Source organism: Enhydra lutris, unplaced genomic scaffold (genome assembly GCF_002288905.1).
Source record: "Enhydra lutris kenyoni isolate GAN:26980312 unplaced genomic scaffold, ASM228890v2 scaffoldscaffold93, whole genome shotgun sequence".
Taxonomy (NCBI): Eukaryota; Metazoa; Chordata; class Mammalia; order Carnivora; family Mustelidae; genus Enhydra; species Enhydra lutris.
This window is the reverse complement of record NW_019154177.1, coordinates 2,098,348-2,121,754: the sequence shown is the minus strand read 5'-3', so window position 1 is coordinate 2,121,754 and position 23,407 is coordinate 2,098,348. Positions and strand designations below refer to the sequence as shown.

General features: G+C 45.6%; 1 protein-coding gene and 4 non-coding genes across 5 annotated transcripts in view; 2 read left to right on the top strand and 3 right to left on the bottom strand.

The window, feature by feature from the left end:
- LOC111138601 overlaps positions 1–23,407 on the bottom strand; it is an 896,555-nt gene that overhangs the window by 55,678 nt on the left and 817,470 nt on the right. The gene's annotated exons all lie outside the window — the stretch shown is intronic.
- On the top strand, positions 4,416–4,487 carry TRNAQ-CUG. Its single transcript has one exon. It is a non-coding gene; the product is annotated as a tRNA-Gln (tRNA).
- On the top strand, positions 11,942–12,023 carry TRNAS-AGA. The gene has a single exon. It is a non-coding gene; the product is annotated as a tRNA-Ser (tRNA).
- Positions 13,697–13,768, bottom strand: TRNAM-CAU. Its single transcript has one exon. It is a non-coding gene; the product is annotated as a tRNA-Met (tRNA).
- Positions 19,113–19,194, bottom strand: TRNAS-AGA. The gene has a single exon. It is a non-coding gene; the product is annotated as a tRNA-Ser (tRNA).

Sequence of the window (23,407 nt, the reverse complement as noted above, 5' to 3'; positions counted from 1 at the left end):
TTTTTCCCCAGAGAGAGAGAGAGAAAGAGTACCACCAGACAAACGGAAAAGTGGTGGGGGGGTGGGGAGGGAGTAGGTGGGCAGAGGGAGAGAGAGGATCTTAAGCAGGCTCCACACCCAGCATGGAGCCACACATGGGGTCCTATCCCACAACCCAGAGATCATGACCTGAGCCAGAATCAAGAGTCAGATGCTTAAGCAACTGAGCCACCCAGGCGCCCCAATTTTTTTGTTTTTTAACTCTCTCCTTGTGTCTTTCTCATGAACATGTATGCAAAGTGGTGAGTGGAAGTTAAACACACACTGCAATGATTCCTCACACGGGGAACACGCGTGTGATCAGGAAATAGAGCTGTGACCACGCCCCAGAAGCTTCTTCCTGCCCCACCCCCATCCACAGATTGCTGAGTACATTTTACGTTAACATGATCATCCTACTATGTGTGGTTTTCCATCCCTTCTGGTATACTCCACTTTGTTTATCATTCTGTCCTCTTATGCTTCCCTTTTGTATCTTGTCTGCTTGTGTATTGATTGAATAGTTCTACATTATTCTTTTGATTTTCTTTTGATGGGGAGCCGAGAGATCACCGCATATAGTCCTGACCAAACAATTCTTATACCAATATTTTACCATTTTCCCAGACAATGCAAAGGACTTAACATTAGAAAAATGGGATTCTATTCATCTCTGTCTCCAGGGACGTCTAAATTCATTGTTTGCATCCATATGAATTCTACGTTCATTTTCTCCTCTAGAAGACATTCACATTTTTTTATGCAGCCAATATTTACTCAGATCTGACTCTCACGTACCCTTGTTACTCAGATTTTCTACGTCTTCCTCTGGGGTTTTTCTACTTTCTGTCTCGATTTTCAGGAGCAGCAAAGCCTTCTGGCTGGAACATAATTATGAGATACTTGTGACTTGGGGGTAACAGGAAAAAAATAACCCCAAGGAAACTAGGTTTAAATGACACAGGATTTGGAAAACTTACTGAGAGTCATGAGAGGAAAGGGCTGTCTGGCCTCTGTCCTACATTCATGTGGCCAGTGCTTCAGCAGCATGTGAAGATCAGAATTTAAGGGGTTCCTCCCAGTGGGGCCCAGGAGAAGCTGCAACAAGGTCCAGTTACCCTGTGATAAAAATAAGCCTAGTCCTCTCCCTCCTCTTTGACCTGCTTATGTCTGAGTCAAGTTTCCCCAAACTTTATTATCAGGAATGTGCACCCCAACAGCCCTCTGAGAACTAATCTGACTAGTATTTTCCATTCAGTCGTGGACACAACTTTGACATAATTTACAAGATGAATATTAATGAAAAACTTAGCCACGATTAAAAGGTGAATTTACTTTAGCAGTATGATGCTTAATTTCTACTTAAAGAATTTGTTTTTGGTTAGTTAAAAATTAGGTTAGGTGACAAATGACAAGCTCCAAATGCAGAAGGTTCATAGCCTGGGGTCTATGGACTTTACGTGTTCCACAGACACTCTGAACTAGTTTGCAAAATGATATGTATGTGTATCTAGGGGTACCTTTGTGAGAAAGGGGTTTCACAGATTTTATTCCATATGATCTGGAATTCAGAGCCAAAATAATGTACCATGAATCTCTGTTCTAATGACTTCTTTATCTTGGGGAAGAGGAGAAGAATTTTTCAGCTATGTTTTGTTTGGGGGAAATAAACAAGATGCCTATGAATGAGCACGAGTACTTTAAAGCAATTCCCAGAGACTGATGCAGGACTGACCTCGGTCTAGCAGGGAACTTACCATGCCTCTGAGGCTGATTCTCCAGTGCTCCCTGAAGTCATCTGTGATGCTCCCTGATGTGCCTGGTTCAGAGTGGGCCCTCGAGGCCTAAAGCAACCTTGGAGCTCTGGCCTGAACCAAGGTCTCGGTCCACCATCAAATCTCCTCTTTCACTCTCATCATGGATCACTGCCCAGACACCAGTCCGTACACTGTGTCCCTATCTTGCATCTTCTCTGTGAAAAAGTGGGAGCCAAGACCCCATTCAGAACATTCAATCTCTGCTCAAATGTAAATGTCCAGTTTTTATTCTTATTGGAAGAATATGCTAGCCTCCAGCCACCTGCTGGTTTCCTGGACTCATGGATTCATAATTTTAGTCTATCCCATCATGATTAGCCCCAAATCTCAAAGGGCAGAGCCAGGGCTTGGTGTCCTGCTAACTGCTGGGCCCACAGCAGAATAGAGCAGTGCTCTAGCATATGAACTCCTCCTTCCAAACTCCTACAACTTTCTGTGCTCTGAGGCCATGTGGGTTCTGCAGGCCTTAGTACTGGGTCTGATAACGGGGCTCATTAGTTAAAGGGGGAGGGCACTGTGCTGGCGCACATTGCAAACCAGAGTTCTGAATTCCCTTTGAAGAAATAATTTCATTTGGCCACTTTCTTGTTCTTACTCCCTAAAGCAACAGTTTCTACTTATTTGGGACGATAGAAGAGAGGGCGCCTATATCCCCCCCCCACACACCACTCAGTTTCTCCTAGGATTAAAATCTTACCTGAGTGTGGCACATTTATTACAATCAATGAACAAGTATTTATACATTATTATTAACTAAAGTCCAAAAATTATTCCGATCTCCCTGGTTTCTACCTCAGGTCCTTTTTGGTTCCTGGATCTGATTCAGAATGTCACGATGTATTTACTCATCGTTTTCTCCTTAGCCTCACCTCGGCTGTGGCAGTTTCTCAGGTTTTCCTTGTTTTTGAACAATCCCGAGGGTTTGCGGGGGTGCTCAGGTATTTTGTAGGAAACCCCTCATTTCCCCGATGTTTTTCTCATAATTAAACAGGAGTTATGGGCTTGGGGGAGAGAGATCACAGAAGAAAAGTGCCATTTTCGTGTTCATCATTTATACCATGTCAGGGGTATATACTATCAAAAATGGCTCATCGCTGCCCAAGTTGACCCTGGCCCCTGGCTGAAACTGTGTGTGTCGGGTTCCTTCGCGGCTTAGCCTGTCTTCCCCCGTCCGGTGCTGTGCTCTCTAGAAAGCAACACTGCGCAGAGCTGGCGGTTAGGGCGTGCGGAGTTAGGTGGTCGGGATTCTCCTGCGCGGGGGACCGGGGCGGGCTCCACACCGGGAAAGGGGATGGAACCAGGCGGTGGGAACTGGGAGGTAGTGTTCACGCTCAGTCATTACGATTTACTTCCCAGATGTCGCTTCTCCCCCATTTAGTTATTCAGTTATTTATATCTGTTTTTTTGTTTGCTTGCTTGCTTGTTTGTTTGTTTCCTTTTCGGTCAGAGAGCCCGGAATCTGGTCCCAGCCCTCGCCCTGCAGATGCTCACGGTGAACGTGTTGCCGGGACCTGAAGTTGCGTCGTGTTGAAAGCACTCCCGAGTCTGGGGTCTCCGTTCCTCGGGCTTCTGGAAAGCACGTCACTGACCCACCTGGCAGGAGAGGTTCACTCCGTCTTTCCGCCGGTGAGGGGAGGGCCCGGGACCTCGGGGACCGCGAGGACACCGAGCGGCTGACACGCCTGGACCCGGGCTCCGTGCCTCTCGCCGCGGGCTGTCACCTGCGCCTCTTCCGGAAGCATTTCCTTCCCTTCCAGACGTCTTTCTGGCACCGAAATGACCTCGGCTGGACGCCGCGGCCCCTCCGGGGGTCTCGCTGGGAAGCTTCGAACCCTGACACCCGCGAGTGTCACTCTCGGGGGAGATGATTTGCTTCTGTCCTCAGCCCTTCGGGGGACCGTCGGGCATCTCTTCTGTCCCCTCGCGACGCAGGGAGTCGTTACTGCCGGGCCGCTCGGGGAAGGCTCGCGGCTGCGGCCGGGAAGAGCCCGGCCGAAGCCTCCGGGGACAGCCCTGCGCGAAGGCCGCGGGTTCGGATCCTGCCCTCCCCCGCGGCGGCACCGGAGCAGAAGGTTTCTCTGTCCCCGGCGGAGCCGCACGGGCCGGGACCGCCCGGCAGCGGGCGTCAAACGACGACCTCCGGAGCGTGCGGGTCCCGGGACTAACCTGCGGGGGCGGAGGGAGCGCGAGGCCCGCCCTCGGGAGGCCGCGAGCGGGTGGGTCCCGCAGCGCCGGGCGGGTGGAGACCGCGGCCGCGCGCAGGTGCAGCCCCGGCCGCCCGCGCGGGAGAAGCCGCCGCACCTGCGTCTGGGCGGGGGGCGGGGGGCGCACGGAGCCGCGCCCGCCGCACAGAGGCCGGGCGGCGCCCACAAGCACGGGCCCGTGTCATCTGTCCCTAGAAACCGATTTGCTTTGGGACGTTGCCCGAAGGGCCCTGTGCACGCGGGGAAAGGCCAGTGTGTCACGGAGGCAGATATCAGAAACTGGGCCGCGAATTTCAGCTTTTCTAAGGACTCCTGGAGTTTAGAAGTGGAGATGCATCCTGTCAGGAAGGAGTGCTGCCACCGCCTGTCACTGTGGGGTTCCATGGTGTAATGGTTAGCACTCTGGACTCTGAATCCAGCGATCCGAGTTCAAATCTCGGTGGAACCTGAGTGTTTCTCTTTTTCCTACTGTTATTTTAAGTTTCCCTTTTAGGGATGGTTGGCAGGGGACCCCCAGTTCACAGGAATCCAGAGCGTAATCCTGAAGAGGAGGCTAACCCGGGCTCTGTGTGGACCCCACTGACTGCCCGCTGCATTGTTCAGAGTAGAGGACCATCCTCCCTCTTCCACCCCCGCCCCTTTTCCTCTCCCACCTAACAGATATTCTGCGACACAATTTTGAGTTGAGTTGAACTTCTCCTGATTTATTGCTTTACAAAATGTAGTGAGCTCCCTTCGTGCAGACGGATGCCACAAAATTGAGGGAGAAGAAAATTTCTCATGAATACAATACTTTTCTGCTCAGAGAGAATGAGGCTTCATAATGTCCATAATGTCCATTAGGTACAATGACCTGAATTTATGGGAAAATTTCATTTTCCACTGAGAAATGGAGACTTGTGAAAATCTATTCATACCTTAAATGAAGAATTTCTTGAACTGTCTCAGATATTTGAACACTACTGAATGCCCACATGTAAACTCAAAGCACTTGTGGATGGGGTAAATAAAGATCCAGATACATTTTCTAAACATTTCCACTGTTGCTTTGGTCATTTCTGTGACACGGAGCCACCACACGGAATTGTTGTCCATGAAGAATACGTCCCACAGAAATCAGAGCTTTCAAGTTGTATCCTAAGTTATCTCTGTGATCATTTTATTTTTATAACTGAATGTTCCAATTGCAAGTTAATTCATTTTCTGGTAAATGTCTGCATGTGTAACAACTTAAGGCAGGACAAGGTACTGAGATCCTCAAGAAGTAATTCCAAACTGCTTTCCTTAGTTTTATTTCATCTATCGTATGTCTAAAAATTGTATATTTTTATTCCAAGATTCAAAGTGTCAGGCTATACATTATCTTCTGGGTCTTACTTTTTCACTTAGGAATACATTGCTAAAATTGTTACTTTTGTTGCAATAGGTGCCATTCATTACTCCTTCATTCATGAATAATACTCTACTGTATCAATATACTGCCGTTCATTCATCCACCCTTCTGTCAAAGGGAAACTCACATAATTTTACATAATATGAATTTGGTTTTGAATTACGTCAGCGCCAGGGTCATGGGAAATTGAAATTGTTTTAGGGCAGAGGAAATCTGGGCTGCAGTAATCACACAGTTAGCTGAGAATTTTAACTTTGAGCTGTCTTGTTCTCCCTCCAAATGCTTGGGCACAGTAATAATCACTCACCCTCTATATTATACTACCCAAGTCTCCAAATTACTTCTAATCCTTCAATTCCTAGAGTTAACTGTCAGCAGTTCTCTGTAGCTCTCTATGTCCCCCCACATGCATGCCATTGCTAGGCCCTATTGCCACCACAGCCTCTAACAGCTTACGTAGCTTACCGGAACTTAGCCTTACCAAGAAATAATTCTGCAGATCTATGCCACCTGTTTCTTTCTTCTGAAGGAAGAAATCTTGCTTTCGTACATCTGATGGGCAAAGCTTAGGGCACATGCCTGCATTCTAGCTGCACAGAAGGCTGGGGAATTAAGTTCTGTCCTGAGCATGTGCAGCTCATAGCTAGGCAACTTCTTCCTAATATATGAAGTCTGAGCCACAGTAGTCCACTATGTTCATCAATGCGATAATGAATTACGACCCCATTTTCATAACTTCCCAAACGTTTCTGTTCCCACTAATTGTCTCATGCATTATGATTCATCCACAGAAAGTTATTAAACACACCAAACAAAGGAATTCTGTCATTAAGAAGTAAATTATGCAAAAGATCACTTTTTAAAAATAACCATAAAAAGAAATAAAATCATAAAGGGGAAATTTATTCATTGACATTAAAAGCTCAACTAAGTAGTCTGAATAGTAGATACAGCAGAAATGACGAGTAGATTAACGAACAAGAAATTGGAACTAATGACCGATAGTATACAAAAATTATGAAGAACAGGAATGTTCAGAAACACACCAGAACATCTACATAAACAATGAGTGCATAAGACAATATCATTAGCAATCACTATCTTTTAAGATGTAGAAACAAAATGGAACTAAAATAATAGACAACAGTAGTATAAGAAATGAATATTGTTATTAGGGTCAAATTATGCTAGAGTTATTTATGATGAGAAATGATTTAAAAAGTTCAATGAAGTCATAATTCATGTAAATGATGAATGATTGTAAAATCACTCTTTGTCTGAGTTCATGGCCAAAGCCACACAATAATCATTGACAAAGAGGGATATAAAATTCCAGGATATAAAAATAACCAAGAAATATTATTGAAAAAATCAGTTATTAGCATTATATTTTAATGTATTACATAACATATGGATATATTGGCAATTATAATTATACTGTAATTAAGACTTTACCAGTCAGAAGTTAAAATATTGATAATATTGTGCTTCACTGTCATTTGCTAAATTTTTCTGCAGTCACCGCACTGCAGAGTTGGGTCCCAGAAGAGTCCGAGCTCCTCTCTTAACTTAGATGGGCTTCATTTGTTTCTCACCATTTCTCTTTTTCGTCATAGACTTTATTATATTTCAATCAATGGAGATTTATCATGATATAACACATAACTTTAGAGTTTTTCTTCCTTGTGAAAGTTTAATACAGCAAAGTAAACATTCTACTTTTAAATCGTCTTGACCAGATGGGAGGAATTCTCAAACAGGACTTTTTCTTTAAAGATTCAAAGCTAGGGGTGCCTGGGTGACTCAGTTGGTTAAGTCACTGATTCTTGGCCTTATTGAGGTCTTGACCTCAGAGTGTCAAGTTCAAGCCCTGCACTGGGCTTCAAGCTGGGCAAATATTTATAAACGCCTATTGGGAATAAAATTGGGAGGTGTTCTCTAGCTAAAGAGTCTCAATATTTATATTGTGTTTTTATATTTAATTTTTATTAATTATTAATACTACATAAAATAAACAAAATTAGCCATTTTCACAAACTATTCATTGAAACATTTTCCCCCAGAAATAGTGAAAATCCATTTCCATTCATATTTCAACAAGTTGGTATTATTTTAATATATAAAGCACATAAGGAGATTTTCATTTATTCTTTTAAAGATTTTATTTATTTATTTGGAGAAAGAGACACAGCGAGAGAGGGAACACAAGCAGGGGGAGTGGGAGAGGGAGAAGCAGGCTTCTCACGGAGCAGGGAGCCAGATCGCAGGACCCTGGGATCATGACCTGAGCCGAAGGCAGACGTTTAACGACTGACCCACCCAGGCAGCCCTCTCATTTATTCTCAATAGCTAGAATTATTATTCTTGTTTTAAAATAACTTTTCCCATAGTCACAGTAAACCTGGATGGTATGCCTTGTTCATATCACTAGTTCTCTTACGCTGATTAGATATGATGGCAAACAATACAATCTCATGACTGTTCATTAAACTTAGGTTTAAGGGTGCCAAAAATGATGTAGAAATAGGCACCTGGGGGCACCTGGGTGGCTCAGTGGGTTAAAGCCTCTGCTTTCGGCTCAGGTCATGATCCCAGGGTCCTGGGATCAAGCCCCACATCAGGCTCTCTGCTCAGCAGGGAGCCTGTTTCCTCCTCTCTCTCTGCCTGCCTCTACCTACTTGTGGTCTCTGTCTATCAAATAAATAAATAAAATCTTAAAAAAAAAAAAAAAGAAATAGGCACCTGGCTATTTGGCATAATAGAAGCAAAGGATAAAGCAACATCAGTCAGCAGTGTTGAGTTCAAGGCTGAAATCACGTTTCGTTACATCTAATGTTGATTACATTTAGATTTGTTAATTACATATATTCAGGCCTTCAGGGAAACTATAACAATAGAAATGGCATATTTAACTTAATTTTTTTATTTTGAGATGATTGTAAATTCAAATGCACTTCTAAGAAATAATACAGAGAGATCTCCTGTACCCTTTACCCAGTTTCCCCCAATGGAGACACCTTGCAAATTATCCTACAATGTAACATCCAGAATATTGACACAAATACAGTGAAGATGAAACATTTCCATTGCCACCAGGATCTCTGTTCCTTCACAAGCCACACTTGCTCTCCTCCCATCCGCCCACTCTGTCCTCCATCTCTGGTACTGATTGGTTCTCGTCTTCATGTGTTCTCATCTAAAGAATATGTTGTAGGGTCACCTGGGTGGACCAGTCAGGTAAGTGTCTGCCTTCAGCTCAGGTCATGATCCTGGGGTCCTGGGATCGAGCTCTGCCCATGGCTCTCTGCTCATCAGAGAACCTGCTTCTCCCTCTGTCCTGCCCCCACTCGTTCTTTCTCTGGAGTCACATAGTATATAGCACATTGATGTGAACTTTTTTCAGCCACTGTAATTGTTTCAAACTGAGATTTTTATTTGCATTATCTTTTAATGACCAGCGAAGACCAGTAATGTCGCCCATCTTTTTGCCCATATATATAATGGCTTATCAGCCATTTATATATCTTTTTTGGAGAAATGTCTATTGGAGTACTTTGCCCATTTTTGAAACTGGGTTTTCTTTCAGTTGTAGAGATATGGGAATTATTTTATATAGTCTAGGCATTAAACCCTTATCAGATACATAATTTATGAATATTTTCTCCAGTTCTGCAGGTTGTCTTTCCCCTCTCTTGACGGTGCTCTCTGACGCACTTAGCTAAAATCAAGGTGTCAGCAGATGTGCATTCTTTCCCGAGGCTCTGGGGGAGAATCCGTTGCCTTACGCAATTGGGTCAGAATTCTGTTCCTTGTGGGTGTAACACGAAGGTTTACTTGCTCGCTGAAAGCTTATAATGGTTTCCAGCACTGAGAGGCCTTCACATTCCTTGTTCTGTAGACCGCCTTCAGTGCAGCGATGGGTTGAATCCTTGTCATGTCCCATCTCTATGGCCTACTGTTTTGCCTCGCTTTTCCACTTTTAAGCACTTTTGTGATTAGATTGGGCCTTCCCAGATAATTCAGGTAATCCTCTCATCTCGAGATTTTTACCCTTAATCATGTTTGCAAAATCCCTTTTGCCAAGTAAGGCAACATCTTCTCAAGTACTAGGAATGAGGACACGGACATCTGGGGATACCAATATTCTGCCCATCACAGCATCTACTGAGTGTCTTTTTTCATTCAGTTTAAGATCTTCCTGGTTCTTGGCATGACAAGTGATTTTCAGATGATTCCCGGACATTTTGGGTATTACGCTGAGACTTTGGATCTTATTTAAGCCTTGTTTTAGTTGGTTCCTTCAAACATCTAACACTGCTCTGACAGGGGAAGGCGCAAACCTCCTGGCTACTACGAGGTAGGAATGGAATTCCAGGTCCCTCATTCAGTCCTCTTGATACCCAAGATGTCAGTGCCCTAGTGTTGTGCAGGAGAAGGAGTCCTGGCTCCCCACTAGGCTCCCAGGAGTCTTCCCTGGTTGGAGGAGTAAAAGAGCGTTGTCATTGCCACGCGAGCTCCACAAACAGGGAGTGTGTATGGCCGTTGCAGCTAAGCAATGATGAAAATCTTCTCTCTCCCTAGACCTCTTCTGATGCCACCCCAGTGGGGAGGGTAAGAGACACGTCTTTACTGCCAAGTGGGAGGTGGTTACGTGGGCACATTATAGGCTCTCTACTGACAGGGTTTAGGAAAAGCCCTTTAAAGCCTGGAGCAATGAAAGTCTCGGTCTCTTCCTCTGCTTTCTCTGATACCCGGTGGAGGGAGCACATTGCCTCAAGCTGGCAAGGGTGGGACTCTAGGCTCCCCACTCTCTTTGCTGCTCATAGGCAGGGGTGAGGCTACAGTTTTGTTTTTATTCCATCTTCTTGCAGGTGAGTGTCTCTAAACTGGAATGTCTGGCCTCACTGAATGCACAAAGTGAACTCAAGGATCATCAATGCTTAGGCTAAACACACAACTTTTAAAATACACAGCTTTTAGAAAAAAAAGGCAATCTTAGGTCCAGGAACTTGTCCAAATATCATGACTTCCTCCAGGGGAAGTGGTCTCAGTCTTCTATTCATCCTTGATTACACAGATTACGCAGCACACATACCGACTGTCTGTCTGACTCTTCGGGACACAGTGTCTATTAACTTTGTTCACAGCTCACAGAAGCCCCCCCCCCCACAATGACCCTCGCCTTAGCTAGTTGTTATAGTAATTGCACACCTCTGGCTTCCTGAGTTTTCCACCAGACATCTGGTGCTCTGGAGTCCTAGCATTCCTATTGCCATTAACAAGCCCAACCCCTGTGGTGAGCCTGGGTTGCACGCAGAGCTACCCCCAAGCCTCTCAATAACTCTAGCACCCTTCTCACCAGCACACTTCTGATGGCCTTGCTGAACAGTGTTGGCTATCTTGGTAAGAAGTGTATGGGGTCCTGGGGGAGCTTCTGGGATGTTGGCTGTGACCCACTTCCATCTGGCTCACACTGGCATGTGGACTGTGAAAAGTCATAAATCCTTATGCTTCGGAGTCATGCATTATTTCTGTGTTTTGCTTCAGGAAACACAAATGCTTGCCTTTATTGAGATACCTGGTTAGCAACAGGAATAAAAGCCAGCATTTAACCTGAAGGTGGTTGTGTGTTAAGGATTTTTCTCAGCACATAGCAACATATTAAACACGACATTCTCACTTCATAGCATGAGAAACTGACACAGGGTTCTGAAGTAACGGACTTGAAATCACACGGGAGTAAGGGACTGATCCTGCCGGAAAACCCTGGGGGTCTGGCAGCAGAGCCTGGGTTTGAAATTTTCCATCTCTATAAGAGGAAAATCAGAGCTTTGAAGGTGAGTCTTTCATAAAATAAGTAAATCCAAGCCTGAAGATGATAATGAACTTGGGGAAAGAAGTCTTGCCTGGCTCTGGAAGTGGCTACTATGGCCAACTTACATTCCTTCAAGTCAAAATTCCAAAAAGTGAAGGGTTTTTTTTTTGGCTTGTTTTCTTTTAAAGTAAGTTTGACTCCGTACTAACGATGTTTGTGAATGGAACCTTGGTCTCTCATCTTAAGGCACAAGAACACAACAGATAGGACAGTGTGCCTCCTTGAGAAAACAAAAAGTGTGCCTTCTTCCTTTCACCAGCTGCAGAGGCTTCCACTATGTATATGTCCTCAAAGTTATTTTGAAATTCGATGTTTATTTGGAGGTGTTCAAATTGGGGCTACCCTCACAATTCCTCACAATGAATGCTAGAGCCTGTGTTGGGGTCTCCCGGGTCCTCATCAGAAGCTGGGCTACCGGGAGGTCTCCTGCTCCATCTCCTCCCAGCGGGGCCATGAGAAGAAGGCGGCCTTCCAGGAGGAGGAGGCAGGGCGACTGGGCCACGTCACCACAACCGCAGGCCACTCCCCGGAATGACGGCCATCAGTAAGAGCCACCAACAGCAAATGCACTTTGTGCTGGCGAATGGGACCTTCGGAAGAGGCTACTTATGCTCATGAGGCCGACGGCTCGCACGTAGTCGTGGCCGAGTGGTTAAGGCGATGGACTAGAAATCCATTGGGGTCTCCCCGCGCAGGTTCGAATCCTGCCGACTACGACGGCTCCCCTCTTTGGGGACGCCACTTCTTGTCTCATCACCCCTGAGAGAAGTGGCCCTTGCCTCTCCGGAAGGAAGGGGACCCTTCCCCAGCCTTGCTCTTTACGGGGCGGCTCAAAGACTCTGCAGCTTCCCCAAACAGCCACACATCCGCGCGCTTTTTCCAGTAATTTTTTCCAGAAGGAACTCCGCCACAGCCCCCACAGGGCTTCTTTCCGCAAAGTAGAGCCCAGGCTTTCTGATGCTTTCGTGTTGCTGCCATCAGAGCCTGGCTTTCCAGGCAGCCGTTCCTAAAGGAGAGGCCGCAGCAGTTTTCCCTTGATGGGCTTCACAGACAATGGAAGGCGGGTCGATTCCTTGACATTCCCTCCAGAGGGTATGAAATGAGAATCACTTAAGCCCCAAAGCAAGGAAGGATGTCAAGGCAGGTAGATATGCACGTTGTACTTTTTCTTACTCCCTACTTACTGGGTCCCCAGAAATTCTCCAGTGGGCAGCCATCCTCCAGGAGGTGGGCGCTCTCTGGTGAGCCAGAAATCAAAAGGAGAAAAACAGGAATTTGAACCCTAGACCTTCAGATTCAAAGTCTGCCCCTCTATGGACGGAGCCGTCCATGATGGGAGGGATTAGAGGGGTCTTTGCCGAATCTTGGTAATTCTAATTCCATCCCGGGCCTCGGAGCTGAGCAGGTCGTTGGTTGGGTCAGCATTACTGACAGTAGGTGAGCACGAGTGCGGGGACAAAAGACATCCAAGTTGGGCTGGGTTAAGGAGGGTGACACTGATCAGGGGAGTTTATTCCTGGAATTAGCGATTGCAGGAAGGGGGCGTTTCGCCATGGCGGAGTCGGGAGGAAAGCTCATGCCCGAAGCAGACAAACATTTGCGGAGGGAGCATGAGGTCCTGGGAGGAAGGAGCAGCGCCCCGCGGATGGGAAGACACAGGGATCAGGGGTCCGCCTGACGCCTTTTCGGCCTGGGGTGGCGGATCAGAAGTCCCGGGCTCCTCACCGGGTCCCTCTTGGTCCCTTATCTGAAATCAGAGAAAAGAGGTCGAAGCTCCTTCTGTGGGCTGTTCCAGTCGGCGAGGACCACCTTTCTTAAATCCAAATCCTGGACCTTTTGCTTGCGCCCCCGAACCCCCACTCTGTCTCCGGGGTTCCCTGGGTCCGCGCGCTCGCAGGTGCGGCCCCCGCCTGCCGTTCGGCCCCCCTCCTCTCGGGTCCCCCCCTTTCCCTCCCGCTGGCCACCTGCTCCTCCGTCTCCCTTCCGAGCGACCCCGCACGGAGACTCCCGCCTCTCCACGTCGGCCCCCAATGCTCCCCTCCACAGGTGACCGTGACTTCATCCAGCTCCAGGGGTGCAAGCCCCTGGCAGCGGAGCAAGCCCCGGGCGCGGTGCTGCTCCCCCGAGGGTTCTTTGATTCATCGTGATGTTGGAGCCCAAGTCGGCCGGCAGCGCGGGAGGGGGCAGGCGAGATGCAAGACCAGTAAAACAGTGGGAGAGTCTTCCCTGTGGTTCTAGAACTCGGAACGCCGCAGGGCGAAAACCAGGCCATCCCGTCGCAGGGGGCTGAGAAGGCTTGACTTCGCTGAAGGCCTCGTTCTGGGGATGTGAGGGAGATTGTGGGGGGAGGAAGGAGAGTCCGAACTCCCTGGGCAACAATAAGGGAAGCTAGCAGAGGATGGTTTCGATCCATCGACCTCTGGGTTATGGGCCCAGCACGCTTCCGCTGCGCCACTCTGCTTGCACAGAAGGCAGATTGCCTGCTCTCCCAGTTTAATTCTAAGCATCTTGCCGCACCCCTTACTATGTCTCTACGTTTGCTTCCCCGTCTTCTCTCCACTCTTCTTTCCTTCCCTCAGGATCCTCCAGGCGTGCCTCATCCCAGCGTCACAGTCCGCGTTACTGTCACACAAGCTCCAACTCCGGGCTGCACACATCTCCAGTCCTTTCTTGGCGAGGTTGCCAAGCATCCCTTTTGGGCTGGGAATAGTGATGCCCAGGATGTCAACTTTCCAGACGAGAACCGGACCAACCTTCCAAAACCACTCCGGGGTCGCCTTCGCTCTCAACCAAAGCCCTTTCTCTGGAATTCCTTCTTGGTCCTCCAACCGCTCACCTTTTCTCGTTTCCCTCCTCCTGAGCCCGCACTCCGGTTTATCAGCAAAAGCGGACTGTGTCTGTGAGACCTTTAGTGATCCCCCCCCCCATAACCGGCACGGGTGTCCTTCGCTCTGCTGCAGATCCCAAAGTAAACCCCCTACTTCCAAGGCCGCCTCGCCGGGTCCAGAGCCACCTGCGGTTCCCGGCACCCAGAGCTGGTGCAGGCCGCCGCTCTGCTCCCTGCTTCCAGACCTCTGGTCATAGGGCAGGAGGCTTCGCGCCTGCCTCCACTCATCACTCGTCACTCGTCACTCCTCACTCGGACACCGAGAGACTCGCGCATGAAGACAGGAGGCCCTAGCGACTCCACAGGCCGCCAAGGCTCCCGGGGATTTAAGAAACTGGAAATGACAGTTCCGGGGGGAGAGACAGGCCCATCACAAGATGATTTTACCCAAACTTGGGGCAAGTTTCCCCTGATGCAGGCTCGGTTTGTCCCACCTTCCAACCTCTGAGGTTGCTGCTGACGTTTTCCTCCTTCACCCCCTTTCGACGCCCTTCCAAATTCTGCAGGTTTCTCGCCTTCTCTGGTAGATTCTCTACTTTCTGCTGTTTCCCCATCGCCTGCCCCAGAAGCCGCAGATCTAGTGCTGACAGCCCAAGACAGAATGTTGGGGGTGGGGGGGTGAGGGGGAGAAGGTCCTCACTCGAGCTGCGGGGACTCACCTCCCAAGTTCTCTCTCAAGCGGTACAAGAGCACCCCAGGCTCCTTCCAGAAGAGGAGCGCCAGTCACCGTGACTCCCAAAAGCTCCTCCCTGGAAACGAAATGTTTCAAGCCGAGACCTTCTAAAAAGGCTTTGTGGAAATTCAACCAGAGACTTTGCCATTGCCCGTCAAGTCTATGAAGCTAAGCCCAGCATCCGTTCTTAGCTTGACTGACGACCCATTTTTTGGCTTTTTGGCTTCGAATTTAGAAGCCTGCTTTTTCTCCTGACGGTGGCACTAGAGCTGGAATGCACGAGAAGCGCTACAACCTACAGGTTTATAGCTGGAGAGCCCAGTTTTTCTCCCTGGGCACTGGAGAGTTCAGGCCCTCCAGTTGGCGGTGGCATTGAACTTCGCTCTTCTGCCTCACTCCGTCCCGTTATCACTTTTGGCAGGGAGGTGAGTTTATCTTGGACTCAGTGATCCTCTGCCTTGGTCTTTATCTTATCTTTCCAGGTGCAAAAACTTAGAGTCATCACTTGATCCAGAGAAAATCAGGCTCTAGAGGACTGCTTTTTTATTATACATATATAAACTAAATATATATATGAAATATATATCTATTATATATAAATATATATATTAAAATATATGTATTTTTATATATATTTAGTTTATATATATATTTTATATATAAAACACAGGAGATGGAAATTCCTGTATTTAAATAAGAAGTAGAGTTAGATTAAAAAAAACAACAACAACAACTGTTGAATTCGATCCGGCAAGATAACTCAGTGGAACAAAGTAATTGTCTCAAACCTTCGCTCTCTCCCAATGAGGTGAAATAACACATTAAAACATAATTGGAAGCCAAAATTTCTTAGTCTTTGACATAATTGGTCATATAGATTCCCATTATGCTGTTATAACAAATTGGCATGTTGTACTTTGTCCGAGAATTGGCAAGACTCCTTAATTTGACCTGATTTCCAGCCTCCTACCTTGTCGGCCTCTGATGGTCATCGGTGTGCTACACTCCAAACTGCAAACTAGGACAAACTCTGAGAGAAGTGGGGAGATAGCCTGCACCAAAAAAATAAACACTCCACAACCGTGAGAGATAGTGGAGAATATGGACATGTATTCCTGCTGTGAGATGATGTGTAAAAAGATTTCCAAACTCTAAATGACCCATAGTTCTCGATTCTTTGAATCAACTGTGGAACATAATGGAATATTCTGCAGCGGAGAATAAGAGCGAGGCGTGTTTCTCTGTACTGATGTGGATTACATCTGTGGTACGTGTAGACACGTGTCCTCAATATAACTGCAGACTCACGTGCAGCTGTAAGAAATGATACAGAGAGAACGATTTACCGCGGTTCCCCCAATGGTAACATCTTGGCTCCTTACGCTATCACAAGTGGGATACTGACACCGATACAGTCCTCCAGTCTTATTCTGATCCCCACCCCCACACCCCCTCCATACTGATTTTTTAGTGTGGTGGGGGGAGTTATTTCTGGGTGGTTTTATCCCAGGTGCAGTTCCCACATCCATCACTGGGAAAGTGCACTTCCTTACAGCAAGAATCCCTCCTGTCGCCTTTTAGTAACTCCAGCCCCCTTCTCCCAGCACTCCCTCCGGAACACCAGGAGAGCAGAAACTGAGTCTTCGTTTCTCGAATCTAGTCATTTCCAGAATGTTGTAGCGGTGGAATTACACAAAATATAACATTTTGAGGCTGGCTTCTTTTCAGTGTAATTCCCCAGAAAGGCATCCAAGCTGCCACATGTAGCTTAGCTCACCCCCTCTGTGCTGCTGAGGAGAATTCCGTCGTCTGAGCACAGAGCTGCTGAGCCGCTCACCCCACGATACAGATTGTTTCCAGTTTAGGGCTATGCTGGGTGAAGATGTTGGGAAAAAATGACATGTAGATCTTAGTGGGAACTAAGTTTCTATGTTTTTAGACTAAATATCCAAGAGTGGTATTTATTACTGGATTATCTGATAATTTCCTGTTTAGTTTTGTAAGAAATTGCCAAGCCATTTTCCTGACTCCCTGTACCATTTTACATTCCCACCGTTGTCGGTGTACTAGTGACTGAGTTGCCCGGCATCCTCTCGAGAATGGGTGTTGTCATGACTTTTGTTTTGTCCATTCTGATGGGTGTAGGGTGATATCTTATTGTGATTTTAGTTTCTATTTCCCTAATGGCTAACGGTGTTGAACATTTTTTCACGTGCTTATTTGCTGTCTGTGTACCATCTTGGGTGAAATGTTGAAATATCTCTTCATGGCTTTTATCCATTTTCTGACTGAAGTGTTGGCTTTCTTTTTAAATCTGTTCAGTTTTGGGAATTCTGTGTGCTGACTGTTGTCACCTATGTGATTTACAAATGTCTTTTCCCAATTTGTAGCTTGTTTTTTTCAACTGCTTCATAGTATCTTTTGCAGAGAAAAAGTTTTTCATTTTGAAGGGATCCGATTTAGCTCTTTTCCTTTTAAGCGTTGAGCTTCAGGTGTCAAGTCAACGGAATCTGCCTGACCCGGGTCCTGAAGATCTGCTATGTTATTTTCTAAAAGTTTTATAATTGTACAGTTCAGTCTGTGATTCATTTTAATTTTTGTGCACAGAATGAGGTATAGGTCAGTGTGGGTTTTATTTTTGTTGTGTTTCGTTGCTGGGTTTTGTTTTGTTTTGTTTTTGTTTCTGTTTTTACCTACGGATGTTGTCGAAAAGACAATTCCTCCTCCATTGAAATTTTCTTCTGGTCTATTGTGAAAAGTCAGTTGGACATATTTCTGTGGGTTAGTATATATTCTTAAGGGAAAGAAAAAAACCAAGATGAACACTGTGTATGTGCTTGTACCATTCATTTAAAAGAGTGTCTTAGACATTAAGGCTTTTTTTTTTAAAGGATTTTATTTATTTATTTGACAGACAGAGACCACAAGTATGCAGAGACAGGCAGAGAGAGAGGGGGGAAGCAGGTTCCCAGCTGAGCAAAGAGCCCTATGCTTCAGATCCCAGGACCCTGAGATCATGACCAGAGCCTAAGGCAGAGGCTTGACCCACCCAGACACCCAGGCGCACCCCCCTCCTTTGTTTTTTTTTTGAAAGAAGGGTCTGTCTTCTGCTCAGGTCCTCATCCCAGGGTCCTTGGAGATGGAGGGGAGCTCAGGCTCCCTGCTCAACGGAGAGTCTGCCTCTCCCTTGCCCTCTGCCCCTCCCCCGCTCATGCTCTCTCAAATAAGTAAATAAAATCTTTAAAAAATAAAAATACAGAGTGGACTGAATATTATGCACACATAACTCTGGATAGTTGTACAAAAACTCATTTCACTGTGGAGGGAAATTGAGCAGCTAGAGTACATAGATAGAAAGGACATTCCCCCCCCCACCCCACTGCATGTATCCCAATATCATTTGAGCTTCATATCATGATTATCATGTTTAAAATAGTTTAAATATCAAAATTCTTAACAGGCAATGAAAATACACTTTATGCCAGTTGATTACAGCTTTATTTTGGACCTTGATTTCCAGTTACATGGAAGCAAATGATTTTACTGTCTTCGGTTAGCATTATTTCTGGCCCTTCTTTACTTACTTGTCCCATAAACAGGCTGGGGTTGTGTTAAACAAGCACGGAATTCCAGATCAGCCTCACACAGATACATGGAAATATGAGTGGATTGGGAGATAGCAAGGAAACAGTTGGGATGCGAGCAAGGAAATCGGTGAAAAGGTGACAGTCTAAGGCACCTGAGTGACTCAATCCTTAAGCATTTGCCTTGGTTCAGGTCATGATCTCAAGGTCCTTGCTTGGCGGGAAGCGCGTTTCTCCCTTTCCCACTCCCCCTGCTGTGTTCCCCCTCTCACTGTGCCTCTCTCTGTAAAATAAATATATATTTTTTTAAGTCACAGTCTGGTGGAGAAGCAAGCACTCCCACTTTCTTTCTTTTTGAAAGAGTTGTCTTCAAGCAGGATTTCGATTGCCTGAAATACCACAGTATCTCTGAAATTTGGACTCTTCTTGGGAGAAAAGAAAACATTAGGACTCCGTTCAAACCTACTAAATGATACAGTAATTATGATTTCTTTTTTTCTGCCAGATTGAGAGACTCCATCATAGGCCAGTTAATCCCAAGACCAAAACAGCGAAGTTTAGTAAATGAGGATACATTGCTTATAGTTCAGGTACAATTCATGTTTCTTCGGACTTGAAACAATGAGGGATTTCAAAGCAACCTACAAGATGTCAAAATGCCCGTAGTCGGCAGGATTCGAACCTGCGCGGGGAAACCCCAATGGATTTCTAGTCCATCGCCTTAACCACTCGGCCACGACTACACAATGAAGCCTTCTCCTGATAAAATAAATAGCCATACTGTACCTCAGTTCTCCGTAGGATCAAACTGCACACCAAACTGTAAGTGTATTTGTGGTCAATCTTCCCTATCCTTTAACATCATCTGAATGACAATCAGGCTGTTGCACCATATTGGCAACTAATGTCCTTTTCTCAGAACTGGAAGGACTTCTTATTCTGACAGATGGTTGGAATGAGATCAGCTTCTGATGAAGAGTCATGAGACACATCCCACAGCTGGAATGAGCTTTAACATTCACTGCAGGATTACATGCAATGGTTATGATTTTTAAAAACTGGAGTGAAAAGGTTATGTACATGCATATATTTTAACTCTGGAAGGTTTTACCAGACCTGGCTTCAGGTTGCTGGTGTGGATGGAAATGAAATAGCTGAGCTTGTGGGTTGCAGGGAGATTTTAGTTTTCCCTATATATTCGTCAAAATAACTTGATTTTTACTATCATTATTATTTATGGATTTTCCTTTATCCTGTTTATATACCTGGAATTGATTATCAAATGGTAAGTCTATGTTTAATCTTTTGCAGAACTGCCAGACTGTTTTCCAACTTGAATGCTCCATTGTCATTCCCACCAGGAATGTATGATGGTTCTGATTTACCCATATCCTCCCCAACACTTGTTATTGTATGGCATTTTCATTAAAACTATCCTAATGGGTGTGAAGTGGTTTCTTATTGTGGTTTTGATTTGCATCTCCCAAATGACTAATGATGGCAAGCATTTTCTTAGAGAACTGTCTATTCCTGTCTTTGCTCATTTTTTCCCTTTGCTCATTTTTAATGGGTTCTTTGTCTCTCCCTTGAGTTGTAAAAGTTCTTAATAAACTCTAGAAGCAAGCCCCTTATCAGATAGTGTTTTGCAAATATTTTCTCCTATTCTTTTGGTTGTCTTTTATTTTCTTGATAGTGTTTTTTAAGGCACAAAGGCTTTTCAATTTGATGAAGTCTGCTTTAGCTGCCCTCTTTTGTTGCTTGTGCCTGTGGTGTCAGATCTAAGAATCACTGCCCAATCTGAGGTCATGATTTTCCCAGTGTTCCCTTCTAAAAGTTTCATGATATTAGACCTTATGTCTTTGACCCATTTTAGTTATTCTGTGTGCATCGTGTGAGGTAAGGGTCTAATTCCATTCTTTTCATGTGGTTATCTAGTTTTCCCAGGATGATTTGTTGACAAGACTATTCTATCCCCACTGAAGAGTCCTGGCACTTCTTATCAGTTGGCCATAGACCTATGGCTTTATTTCTGGACTCTTGATTCTATCTCATTGATCTCATTGTCTTAATTGTCATGATCTTGTGGTTAGTTTTGAGGGTGGGAAGGGAGTCCTTCTTTTTCTTCTTTTTCAAGATTGTTCTGGATATTCTGGGTCCCTTGAAATTCTGTGGGAATTTTAGGATCACCTCGTCAGTTTCTACAGAGAAGTCAGCTAGCGTTCTGATCGGGCAGATCAGCTGAGGGAGAAGCGCCATCATAACCATGTGAACGTGCAGTCCACGACATGACAGGTCTTTATCTATCTTCACCTCTTTCAACAGTGTTCTGTAGTTTTCCGAGTATAAGTTTTGTACTTCTTTTCTTAAATTTATTCCTGAGTATTTTATTCTTTTTGATGCTGTTTTAAGTGGAAGTATTTACTTTTGACCGTTTTTTCCTTCCCTACGAAACACGATGAGGCTGTCTAAAGATTCCCAGATGTGCATATTAAGTGTTGAGAGATGTCAGGGATGAAATTGCCTAGTATGGCCTCTGTAGACAAAAACAAACAAACAAATCCCAACAACAGAAAAACAAACTGAAATAACCCGCAAGTCTTTGAACTCAGATGGCTGGCTTCAGAGGGCAGAGCGCTCACCATTACACCAGGGAACAGTTTGGGTGAAAGAGTCTCTGTCATTCGATTCACAATGTCATAAAACTCCATTTCTGAATGGATTTAATCTCATTGACTGGGGTATAGTAACCCAAAGTTAAGACAAAGAACATGTCCCTCCTCCTGTGATTTGTGTCCACTAGGAGGGCTGCTCTGTATGCACACAATTAAGAAAGCCAACCCAGGAAGAGTGTGAGTAAATTGCTAAAGACTGGAAACGCCGGGGTGCCTGCCCCGCTGGCTCGGTCAGTAGACTGTGTGACTGTGGATCTCAGGGTTGTGAGTTTGAGCCCCACACTGTGTGTAGAGATGACTTAAAAATAAAATCTTAATTTAAAAAAAAACCCTGAAAGTATAATGGCAGAGTTGAAGTGGAAGGTGAAAATACAACTCAAACCTGTCATTTTAGGTGAATGGGACTTGAAGATGCTGCTTGGAAGAAACTGTTGGTCCGTGTGTTTTAGAGACAAGAGGCAGCCTGTGGGACTCGATCCTTAAATTAGAGCCTCTTTGTCTCAACATGATGGTGTGATATAAGAGAAAAAAAAAAGAGAGGATACGTTTGCCAATGTTCTTAGCAACATGGACCAGGCAAGTCCTGGAAAGTCATTTGTTTTAGGTGGACTTGGGCCTGTTTTGGTCTGTGAACACTGGAAGGATACGTGGGCTTGGCAGTGAGCATTGTGATTTCCAATAAAGCTCTCTTCCCTGGTGTGGCGGTGAGCATGACTTTGTCATCGGGAAGACAGGTGTTGGACTCATGTTAGACGGAATTTGTTTAGAGCTAACATATCTCCTCATAGTCATTTCACGTGTTTTCCAAAACAAAGTGAGCAAACTCTTCTCATTCAGTGGTCATGAAATTATTAAGAAAGAAATTATTAAGTTATTTTTGGTTCAAACTCCCATGGTATGTAAAATAACACTTAATCTCTCACAGAGAGAGGTTCCTGACACAAAACTGACAATGGTAGAGACCACGTCAGGGAATTCACAAATTCTGTTGGAGACCGCAGACACCAGGCTGAGAACCACGTGCATTTCAGAATCTCTTATATGTCACACAACCTAATTTTAACAACTAAGCTTCACCACCAGTAAACTGTAATTAAAGACAAAGTTGCTGAAGAAGTATCATGTGTCTAATATGTCTATGTGAGTCATCAACCTCAACTTTATGAATTACGAGGCCAAAGCACACCCATGCCTGAAGCCAAAATTCTAGTCAAACCAGTTCTTGGAATTCTCTCACCCTTTTCAGAGGACTCGTGGGTGTGAGTTCCTCAGAGCACAGGTCTGGAACACTAAAATAAGGCGCTTGTGCGTGTGTGCGCGCACGCACACACACACACACACAATAAGGCACAGGTAGGTCCATAGAGTGGAATGGAATTCTGCCCCTGTTAGCCAGAGGCTATGGGAACCTCTACTTCCACCCCTTCTCAACCCTAACTCTATGGTCTCCACTGAGAAGAAGCCTTAATCCGTAATACTGGCCCTTTCCTGTCGAAGAAAGAAGCATGGAAGAGAGAAACAGATGCTAGGCAACATCTGGTCTCTTAAAACTTAATGAAATTTTCTGGGTTATGTGTTTCCCCTGTTTACTGCAATTGCCACTTAGAGGTTGCCCTTTCCACTTGGAAGTCATAGATACCCCATAAGTAACATTTTATTTAGGATGCTCTGTTGCTTCTGAAGGACTAACAGATGTAGCAAAGGGAATAGAAAAGTTTATTAAAGTACATAAGGTTTTAGTACCTCTCATCACCACTGTCCTGGACCCCAGGACAAGCCACCCCAGCGAGACATCTTCAACCTTGTTCCACAAAGAAAAAGGCTTTACCTAATTTCTTTAGCTGTGTCCTCGTTTGCTACCAATACCGTGTGGATTTGCGGCTTGAGGACCCTGGCTATGAGTTGTGGCTTTCACCTGCATTTGATCCAGAATTTGCTGGAATTTCCTTTTCTAGGTGGTGAGGCTGTACAGGGCTGAAGAGCCCAGATAACAGGTCCGATTCCAGAAGGCAGCACTGCTGCGGCATCTCCTTTAGGAACGGCTGCCTGGATGGCAGCAAACACGAGAGCATCAGAAAGCCTGGGCTCTACTTTGCGGAAAAAAAGCCCTGTGGGGGCTGTGGCGGAGTTCCTTCTGGAAAAAACTGCTGGAAAAAGCGCGCGGATGTGTGGCTGTTTGGGGAAGCTGCAGAGTCTTTGAGCCGCCCAGTAAAGAACAAGGCTGGGGAAGGGTCCCGTTCCTTCCGGAGAGGCAAGGGCCACTTCTCTCAGGGGTGATGAGACA